Genomic DNA, 11,386 nt, shown 5'->3' on the forward strand with positions numbered 1-11,386 from the left:
TGGCATTTATTTATGTGCCTGACATTATCCTGTAGATCCATGTACAATATTCAGCATAAATGTAAGGTGCTCTGAAGCTATATTTATGACCTGTTTCCAGTTATCTGCCTCAAGAAATTTCTATTGGGTCAAAATGGGATGTGAGGTCTGAGGGAATAGATCCAAACCTAGAGGTCCTGTAGGACACAAGTTAAAGCATCTTCTTTTCTCCATAGACTTAGACTGCAGTACTTGTGCTGCATAGATGAGGAAGGAGTGATGCCAGCAAGCTAAACTTGAGGGGCTGTTCCAGAGTGAAGGCTGTGTAGGGTTTATCGCTCTGTAATGCTGCTTGTACTGTAGGAATTATTAGGTGTGGAGGGAAGTGTTTTGGGATTCAGGACTTTATTCTTTTGCCCACCTGAAGAGAGAAGAAATCAGTAGTCTGCATAATAATAGTTTATTTCTTTCCTTAGGCACACACAGAATGTTAAAGGTTATGTAAAACATAGTCTTCCTCAGTGCTGTGAGGGCAGAGGATATAATCTTCAGTGTATTAAGAAAAAAAAACAACAAACCTGAAATGTCTTCAAGTGTTAGAAGAAATGACAAGAAGGAAGTTTGTGCATCTGACCCCCATCCAATAGGTTACCATGAGTAGAATTTGTACAGAAGTTGGCTTAGATCCAGGTTGCAGCAGAATTAGGCACCTATCCCTGCATGCACAACTGCCTGTTAAAGAAGCGATGTTGTTGGCATGAATAGTTGAGAAGAAGTTCTATTTCTTTTGCTTACACTGCCTGCAAACATAGATTCCACCTTTCTCTTTTCCTACCAGAGTTGGTTACCCCATAACAGAGGGGGTGATGTAGCTTACTTCACTTGGCAGCAAAATTGCATTAATCTTTTGAGCTTCCAAGCTTTGTTTCATTTTTGTCCTGGAAGTGCGCATTGGTGCATATTTTCTCCTTGTTTTCTTTAATGAGCTTGCCTTTATCCAGTTTTTTAAGTCTTTACAATGATGAACGAGAGCAACGTGTGCAAAAGAGTTAGAGGGGAGAAATAGTAGTAGAAAATTTTAAACTATCGCATTCCTGCAAAGTAGCCTTTTGTGAAACTTATACTACCATTCTCTAAAGAAAAAGCAGTTACGTTGCTTAAGAGGTTTCAGATTGGTTGGCTGATCAATATCAAGTATTAGTAATGCTATATTAGCAAAGACCTATGCTATACACTCAGGCCTTATTACCAGGATGTCCATTTATTGATGCTAACACTTGATCATATACAACGAATTATTTTGAAGTTATTTTTGATGAATGTTTTTCATATGTGTTATATGGCTTGATCTTGCAAACCTTTACTCATGAGGGTAGTCAATTGTCTTCAAAGATTTTCAGGAATGGCCCATATGCCATACAACCTCGATTATCCAAATGTCAGGGGAGACATTGAATAAGTTCATATAATCGACATTTTGAATAATGAGGAAATTTTCAGTGCAATTAATAGATGTCGGGGGACATGACCATCTTTCAGATGACAGAGTTTTCAGAAAATTTAGATTTTGATAGCTGAGTTCCTAATGTATGTGCTACTGACAGACTGAAATGGCAGAACACCTGAAACGTGCCTATATATTCCTTAATAGCCCTTTCTGTGGAATCAGACGGAGTTCTATTTACTGTGGTATTGGCATTGAGGGTCAAATTGTCACAAGCGTTTAGCTTAATGTTGCAGTAACTCTGCTATAGGTTCCAGGAACACAGTGTTAAATCAATATTGGAATTGTCTGAAGTAAAATGTTACTTAGAAGTACATCAGTGTCAACTTTGGAATATGGTTTTAAGAAAAAAGTAATCCCAGAAAATCATGAAAGTAAATAAAGTTAAAGGGAGGAAACTCCTGGAGGTAATGAAAGAAGAGAGAAACCCAGTCTCTTTTGTTTGAATGTGGAAATACCCAGGGGAGCGTCAGTTTGTGTCAGAATGACTGTCTTTAAACTTGGAGCTGGTCAGTCAAAGATAATCCAAAGCCAGAATTCCTGTTTTCTGACTCCTGCTCGTGTCCGCACAGCCAACAGAAGGTGCTGCGGTGGGAGGCACTAATTTCCTTCCTCCCCAGATGGCTGCACAGGAGCACCCAGGGATGCATATGGCTCTGCTGACTCCCTGGGCAGGGAGCACTGATTGCCTGTCCTCAGGTCTGCACCACCACTGCCTCCTCAGAGTTTATCTTTAACAGCTCCAACGCGGGCTTGCTGCCTTCTCCACCGCCGATAAGCAGCAGGAGCAGGATGATGACAATCGCCAAGAGACAGTGTGCTGGGAGGGTGTTTGGGATTCTGTCCTGAATCCAAATACTAATGTTTGTAGGAAGCCGAAACCGATGCGTCAATTTATTTCGGCACAGAGATGAGCAGTCGCTTGTTTCCTAGGAAACATGGGGCTGTGCATATGCAGCTCCGAATGTGCGCCCTAATGTTTTCCTTCATGGTGATAGAGTAGAAAGTTTGTCTGATGAGATCTATTATGCTTAAAGCAGAAGGGGAAAATAAATTTGGAAAGTTGCACTATTTAAAAAGAAGATAGCAGCAATACTGTCAAAGTCATAAGGAAAAGGCAGAAATAATTCAAGAAAATAAAGGAAGTGTCCTTTCTGTCTATCTAATCTAGGAATCTGGAGATTTTTATAGTTGCAGAGCCATCTGCTAAGTTTCATTTATTGTGCAACTTTACTGCATCACCATCATCTGCTCATTAATCTGCCTTTTTTAGGCCTACTTCAGAAATTCTGAACCTCTGAGCATCTGTCAAATAGCTGCCACTGTTTTTGAAACAGTAGTATGGCACAATCTAAAGGTTTTTATAGTAAGTCATTTTGCGTGGTGTCAATATTACTCAGCAAAAGCTTGGCCATTCATAAGATGCTCACGTCAGGCTTGTCAGTAAACCACTGACACCACACCCTAACTCTTTGTATTTTTTCCTAGAAGAGCAAATAAAACATAGTTTGTGGTGGTGTGTACTGTGTCTCAAGATGTGGGTTGGACTGCATGGCAGCATTTGGTCCTCTCCTGATCGGAGCAGCGTGCTTGGGTGGAGATTGCCAAAAAGGACTCGGGATTATTAGCACAGATCACTGACCCCAGCAGGAGTCTTACCATTGACTGAAATGGCTGAGACTTGGACCAAGGTCAAGGACTTTCGGATGTTGAATTTGGCTCTAATATGGTGTTTCAGACCTGGCCATTCTGTTGTGACCTGCACACACATTGCCGAGATGAGCACAGGGAAAATAAAACCAGTTAATATTCACCTTCTCAATCAATGCGTAGAATTCCTCAAATCCAGTACCACATCCTTCAGAGGTGGTCAAATGGCTCATTCTTCATGCTCATTGTTAACAGCAAGTAAAAAAAGAAAAAAAAAAAAAAAAGGAGAACTGATCTACCCGAAATGCAGAGGCCTGGCATCTGTGACTGGGTGCATCTCAGACTAATCCATACCTTTCCCTTTTGTGAGTTATTCTAGCAGCAGGCGATCTGATGTGTTACCTGAAAATGCACTTGGAATTCAAATTCCTGCTTTCTGGCCCCATTGGAGGAGAGGCAATCCATGAAGCCCCAGGAGCCAAATGAGCAGCGGCTGCCTTTGTGAGTAAATGCTGCTGGAAATAGGTATTAGCAGGTCTGAGAGACTCTAGTCCTCTCCTGCCAGATGGCTGCCAGGATGTCACTACACTGTGTGAAGCTTATGGATGCCTTTGTCGTTCCTGCCCTGAGGTTCCCTGATGTGTTTTTTTAGGCATTGATTTCATTTTGCCTGCTTTAGGTAAATCTCAGTAGCAGTGGATGATTTGACTCGAGAATTGTTTTCTTTAGGGACTAATCATTCTGCCTTGATCTACACTCCTAAATTTAGAGGTTAATCTCTGCAGGCTTCTTCTGGGGAAAGCTGAAGCTTCTATTCTGAAACCTTCTGTGAAAGGACTAACCCTAGGCATTTTGAATCACACTCTGAGTCTTTCTCTCTTGGTTATGTATGGGACTAAAGAGACTGTATTTCTAATTCAGGCAGTTACAGATGAGGTACCACAAGATGGATGAGGTGATCTAATAGCCTGCTGATACTTCCTGGCCATGTGTTCCTGCTGTTTCTCTTGCTTCAGCTTGGGTGCTTGCACTAAAGTGGCAGGAAACCACTCCAGCAAAACAAACGGAGCCAAGGCAACCTGAGCCCTCCAACTGGGATGATGGTGGGGACCAGAGCTGGTGGCAGAAAGAAGCTTGCCCTGAAGGGGAGGAACACTCACCTGTAACTATGATCCTTGATAGCCTTCTTCTGTCCTTATAACTGAGAGGCAAAGTTGTCAAATCCTGTTACTGCTGAACTTTCCTCAGCCCTTTTAGCTGCAGCAGCACTCACAGGTAGTGTTGCACTCCTGGCACTGCAGAGACCTCTAACTCTGCTGACTGATGAGGGGCCAAAAGGATTACCCAGCAATGCTCCTGAGATAGGAACAGAGATACTTCCCTCCTGTGGAATTGCACTTGAGTTACTGGGAGAAGTGACCAAAAATGTGTAATTACCCTTTTCTAGGTGCAGATTCCTGACTTCTGAGATGTCTTTCAGTGTGGGATATACAATTAGATGTGCTGTTTGTCTGAGAGGAAGGAAAAGAGTCGTCTATCAACAGTCAGACAAGATCATCTTAACAGTAGATATTGTCATTTAAAATCCAGTGGTACTTCCCTTAAATTAGTAAAACCAAAGCCCCTCAGTAAAGTGAGCTCTAAGATGTATTTCTTGTCTGATATTTAGAAATTAAACCTCTGCAGGAAAAAGAATAGAGCTCCTGTTATCTGTTATCTTCCTCCATTAACAATAATTAATAGTGGAATGGGTGGAAAGTCAGCATTTTTCTTCTGATCAGAAAATGTGTTGGATAGAGACCTGCCTATTTTTTTCATAGAGTTGTTGTGGCTTGTTAGTTCAACATCTCTCAAGTGGCTGGCATGGTGAGGGAATTGAGACCTGAGGTATTGTCAAAGTGTTTGGAGTGGAGCTTCCAAGCAGTAGTGCCATAGTCTTTTCCATGCCTGTTTGTGATGAATGAATTGGATGAACTAACTATGAGGGGAAACACATTTGAAACAGGATGGTGAGTAATGAAATGATGGCCTTGGCCTTGAAGTCTGAAATAAAAATTCTACGTGGGGCCAGAAATCAGGAGTCTGAACTCTGCAATTAACATTTCAGACTTTATTTGAAGTCAGTGATTTTTAGAGGTTATCTTCTTGTATGACCAAATTAGCACACATTCATATGGCTCAGCAGGGAATGAATCGCGCTATGGATTACTTCTGGGCTGTGCAGTTGGATTTCAACAAATCCATCCAGTCCCATGCTGTGGAATGTGTGGACAAGGTTCAGGTTTGTGCTAATGGAAATGGAAACCTCTTGCTATACTGAGTTCAATTTGTTTTCACATGTGGTGTGTTGTCTATCTGGTATGTCTGTTTTATTTATAGCTATATAAATATAATTTTGAAAAAAGCTAGTTGGTGATTTTCACATCAATATTGTGTTTTCAACAGAAAATGGCTTATTAATCAGCAGAGGCTGCTGGCAAAGCTTTATCGCTTGGATCTAAAAATATTTGGTTTTAATGAAACATTGGGAAATGAAGACTTGGAATTGTGGTTTGTTTTTTTTTTTTCCCCTCCCTGTAAAATCATGAAGAACTTGATGCATCTGTTAACAAATTGTTTTTTGTTAAAAACATTTTGAGGGAAAGTATATCACAGCTGGCTCAGACATTATGTATGCATTATGTATGTGTTATGTTTTGTCTGCTGAGACCATGGAAAAGAACTTTGTGCGTAGTAAGGAAAACTAGATTTGCAAAACTAGGGTTTGTTTTTGTGTTTTTGGGTTTTTTTTTGTCTAGGGATTAAAAAAAACCACTCTCGTAAATTTGCCAATATTTTCATTAGATCTGGCAGCTTTTCTTTGAAACTCTGAATTCCAAATGGTGTTCCTTGTTTGCTTAGAGAAAGCAGGGGGCCCACTTCACAGTGTTTGCTCTGAGGTTGGGGCACTGACAGGCAGGCATTTGTCCACATTTTTTTATTATCAATGAGAATAAGCAGTTTAATAACTAGGATTAAACCATCAGATCATGACAGAGCAACATTAGCTGCAGGAACCAAGTTGGAAAGGATTCCAGATGCGATTAGATGAATACCTGCCCTTTAGGGGAAATAGTTAAGTGGGCCTCTGTTTTTATTGGTAAAGTAAATGTTTCTTGGGCCCTTCTAGGCAGGTATCCCAGGTTTGCATTTTCCCAAAGATGTTTCAAATCCCTAGTGCCAAGGAATAGACTGTATTCTAGACCTGAGCCAAAATTGTCTCCCTGATGAAAATCAATGATTTTGCCAGAACACACAAGATTCTGCTATTGCCTTGAATAATTTAAATTTTTGTTACAAATGCAGAATTGTGTTTACGGCATGCCAGTAAATAAATATTTCCTTAGGGGAAGGAATTGGGGTGGGGAATGGAGAAAAGTTGTGATCAGAAACCTCTGCTGAAGGGGAGAGTTTCCCCTCCCACTGAAATAACAAAACCTTATTTGTTTCAGTGAGATCAAAAATGATAATGAAGTTATAACTTCCTTTATCCAATGTAAGAAAAGAGATGTTTAAGTTACTGTTTGTCATGACTGAGTTTGTAGTATATTCATATACACATATGTACTCAGGGCTATGAGAGACTATTAAAAATAAGATGCAGGAAAGTGATTTCTGAATTTACAAAAATACCTGTTTAGAGATCAAAATAATGTAAAAACCTTGTTGGATTACAGGAGCTACTTCTATTAGGAGCTGGCAAATTCAGTCTTGCTGTTTCAGGATCAATGCTGAGAAAGAATTTTTCTCCGTTATTAACCACTTTGGGCCATCTTTGCAAAAGTATCAGGGTGCCAAAGTAACTGTGTAAACCTGGCCCTGGAGCACTACAATACACTTACCCCCAAATACTACATTGCAGTACTGTTCCAGTCTGTGTGATGGGAGATGTATTGCACAGAAAGACCTCACAAATCTACCTATAAACAGCTCTGCTGTCTGCTTAGGCACAGAATGAGAAAAATGAAATGGACTTAGGGCACCGAGTTAATGTTGGTGAAGAAATAAAATGTCAAGTTAGAGTATGTGCTCATCTTAAAACTTCTCTTCCCTGTTCAGTCTTGAACACTCAGGCTAATAGTGCAAATGTGCTTAAATACCTATGGCAGAAGCTTTGAGGGAGTAATTCTAAAGGTGATTCTTGTGTCCAGATAAGTTTAAATAAGTCTTCCAGAAATAATCAAAACTGACATTCTGCATTTATTTTGTTATGTATTTGCTCTATCCCACTTAATTTAAAGATTGTGTTGGTGTAACAGTCTAAGGGACCTGGAGGATCATATAGAGGAGGACAAAGAATGGTGAAAGTTGTAATTGTTTTGGTTTAACCCTATGTAAGTAAATACCCTTTTCTGCTTGCACTTGTGAAGCTCAGCTCCACAATATGGTACTGTATGAAGATATTCTTCCCTAAAAGAAGTGCATAGTCCTGAAAGAGTTAAATGAATAAATGCTGCAAAATTTTGGGGTTTACAAGTTTCTCTTAGTAGGTCTGGTCTACAGTAAAGTTTGCCTTTATTTGTTGCAAGTTCTGTGTTTATGTGTTGGCCTGGTCCAAAGCTTACTGAAGACAGTCTTTGTATGAGCCTTGATGGACTTTTGATTAGTGCTCTTGGAAAATTTTTTTTGGCTTCTGCTGTTGACAAATTTGTGTGGCTGAAATTAAACCAGGCCACAGAAAGCACTTTAGTTCTATCACTGGCAAGAGAAATAACAGTGACGTGTCCTGAACTTCTCTACCTTAGTTTCTGAAATTCTTCACTGCTACACAGCAGAGTGTCTGGCTGTTCTTCCTGGGAGAAATGCTCCTCTAGTGCAACACACAAGATAATCTCAGTTGAGTATGGGAGAGGTTTGCTCACTGGAGATCACAGAAAGACCCACTGGGTGGGGCTCAGAAGGAGAGGGTAGTCGTGGCTGGCAAGAGGTGGTCAGTGAAATACAAAGAAAGCAAGGTTCACCTTGTCTGACTCCCAAAATGTCCATGGGCGAAAGCCAGTGGGGCTTTCCCTGAGAAATTCCCTCTGTGGTTTTGGAAAAAACCATAACCCTTACTGTCAGAGGTTCTCTGAGAGCGTTTCAACAATATCCTGTGTATTTCAGAGCTAGACCAAGTTTGGGTAAGAACTGAGGGGTCACCACAGGTTGCAAGAAAGTATTTTTACAGGGGGAGAGGTTGGTGACTTAAGGTTGAAAGAATTGCTGCAGAGCAAAACAGAGTGTCTCAAAGGTGGGTCTGACAGACTCCTGTTTGGACCTCATAGAGGGGTTTCTGTTGCCAGTAAAGGGCAGCCTTGTCTGAAGGCCTTGTCTTGAAGTTCATGAAATGAACTTTGGGAGAAGTGGCACAGGCTACAGATATTTCATTTGTAATTTGCTTTATCCCCTCTACTTATTCTTCTCTTAATTCTTCACTTCAGTCTTCTCCTGAGCACCCCTAGACCTTGCAAAAGGCTAAGTGGCTCTGATAAAAAGTGAGATCATGACAGTAGTGAGGTAATCCTTTTTCTCTTGTCTTTCTCTGTATTTCTAGTGCTTCCAAAACAAATATTTAGGTTAAAAAAGCAAACAAAACCCCCCATCTCAGGTCCATAGGTGAAGTAATCTGTCATATTTTTGTTACTGCTTTAGTAACTATTTTCCCCACACCTGTGGCTTTAATGAGCCTTGAAAAAATGTAGGAAAACATCGATATGCTTCTAAGTCTGAAGAAAAGCATTTGGTTTTCTCAGGTTAGTCTGGAGTCTGTGCAGATGATGAGACCTTCCAGTGAGCTTTGGCTCTGAGTTTCTTAATTTTTGGGGGTGCAAGGAAAGGGAGTGCAAATGCATATGGGTGCTTCAGGGTTGACTTTTAGAGGAGTTTTTTAGACCCTTTCCACAGAGGATGTACTTTTGCTCCCCACTTTACAGTAAATTCATGGCAGGAGCAGCTGTGAAAGAAAGGCAGAAGGGAAAACCCATGTGCAGGAGTGTCTTTGACCTCTTCTGCTGCTCTGTAGCCCCTCTCCCTTTGGCCCCTGACACCCCAAGCTTCCTGGGGTGATGGATGGCTGAGAGCAAGGGAATTTCGCATGGTTGATGTGATACTTTTACTTGGAAAGTTTCTTGAAAGCCTGAGAAGTCAGACTGATAAAGACACTAAAAAAATAACCTCCAAACATGAAAATTTCAGCTTTTTGATTAATTCAACTGTTGTTTTATTTTTAACTGTACCTTGTTTGGATGCTTGGAAAAAAAATGAACCATCAGCCTTTTTCTCCTTGTATGTCCTGAACTTATATTATATAAACAGCTGCTTACAGTAATTTATAAAGATAAGTCAGTCAACCTGTGGTAATTTTAAAAACAAAAGTTAAAAAAGCATTCTCTTTTTTAGTGGTTTTGTCCTTAAAGCCTTCAGTATGATTTTTTTTTTTCCACTGACTGGGATTGATATGGATGCTTTTGTCTCAAAACAGAGCTCCAACTACCAAATTGTTGAACAGATTTCTCCTTTGAAAATGCCACTGTCACTTGAAAATGCCATGTGTACAATACAGCTGTCTGACTTCTCAGGATTACAAAGAAACAGGACCACGTGAAGCCTATAAACAAGCTCGTAACTCGATGTGTAAAATTTCAATGTTTATTTCAAATGTTTTGAGACTCTCCTTTGCTGTAAAGTAGTGTTTGCTTGCAAAATCTCCCACCCTTCAAGTGATCATATTGAATTTTGTAGCTTTTGTCATCACTTCTGTTCACACACTCTTCCACAAGTCTGAATAATGCAGTATGTTTTTATTCTCAAACTTGTTCCTGCTTTTTAGCATTTAATCTACATTTTTTCCCCTACAACACTGTTATGGTTTTAAGTTTTTTTCACCTCTTTTTAGTCCTTCCTAGCAAGTTTTGTTTTGTTTTGCTTTTTCTTTTAATTGTTCACTCCTCAGATGTGGGCTTCTGAGTTTCCCGTTCTGAACTGCCACTGAGACATGTGCTTTTAGCACATTCTTGTTATCATTAAAACAATCCTTCATGGCTAATTCAGCAAAGGGGAAGAAGTGACCGGCTGCTGTTGGTGTTGATGAATATGATGACTATATCAGTTTGTCATCTGGCATAGCCATTGTCCTCTTCTTCATCTGGTGTTCATTTCAGTTTGTGATCTTACAGAAGTATCAATATGTGATGCTTTTATTCAACTTTGACCAAAAGAGATCTTTCAATAGAAAAAAAAAAAAAGTCTTTGTTTCAGCTCTGTGTATGTTGCAACAGCAGCTTGTGATATTGTAATGAAAATTATGTAGTCTAAACAGATTTGGTTTAGATCAGTGGTTGCATAGCAAATCTCCGAGGAATATTTATGAACAGATGACACCCTTACCAGAACCAGATCAGCACATGGGAAGGCCTCTTGCTCCTGGAGGTGCTGTTTTTATAGCGTGAGATGTAGGTGCATTTAATGTTCATTTCCTCTGGTCAGGAGGAGTTGGATTTCAGGGGATCTGAGCCTTGGTCACTGCATTTCCCAAAGAACATAACACAGTATCTGCATCTTCTTTTTAAACTGGAGTTGACCTTTGAGCTTCAGCTGGAGTGGTGTTGAGAGGATTGCCTCTCAATTGAGACAGCTGCTACGTTGCAAACCAGAGCTGGCTGCCCTTTTTAATAATCTTGGCAATTTAGCCCAGTGCTTTCAGAAAGAAAGTGCCAAAGATAGCACAAGAGCTGATCAGCATGGATCGTGCTATCATTAATAGATTCCCCCCTCCCCTCTTTTAGGTCTTTAAATGCACTTGCTGGAAGAGGGAAGCTGGAAAACTACAACCTTGCCTTTTTTCTTGACTTTTCCAATGGTTGCTGCAGGCAAGACAGACTAGGACCTTTCTCCAAGATGACCAGTGCTAACTCTGGAAAGGTATGTTCACCTTTGTTTTTGGTAGGGTCAGCATATCCTTAACCTAGCAATGGCCCTGTGGATGCAGTGGAGAAGCAAAGAATTATCGCAATGCAAGATGATCAGATGCTACAGGGGTTCTTCATGGGCCTTACAGTAGACATTTGAACATATGTAAGTATATTTCCAGGCTCTGTGTGACCAAAGGAGTTTGGGAAAGGATCAAGTGTATGGCAATTCAGAGTGTCAGTTTATGCTACCAAGCTTGGTACCTGTTGGTGTATAAAACCAAGTCCTCTGCATAACATGTAGTGTCTCAAGCTCTGCCCAGAATAT

This window comes from Pipra filicauda, unplaced genomic scaffold (assembly GCF_003945595.2).
Source record: "Pipra filicauda isolate LSUMZ 115617 unplaced genomic scaffold, ASM394559v2 scaffold703_size142102_pilon, whole genome shotgun sequence".
Lineage (NCBI taxonomy): Eukaryota > Metazoa > Chordata > Aves > Passeriformes > Pipridae > Pipra > Pipra filicauda.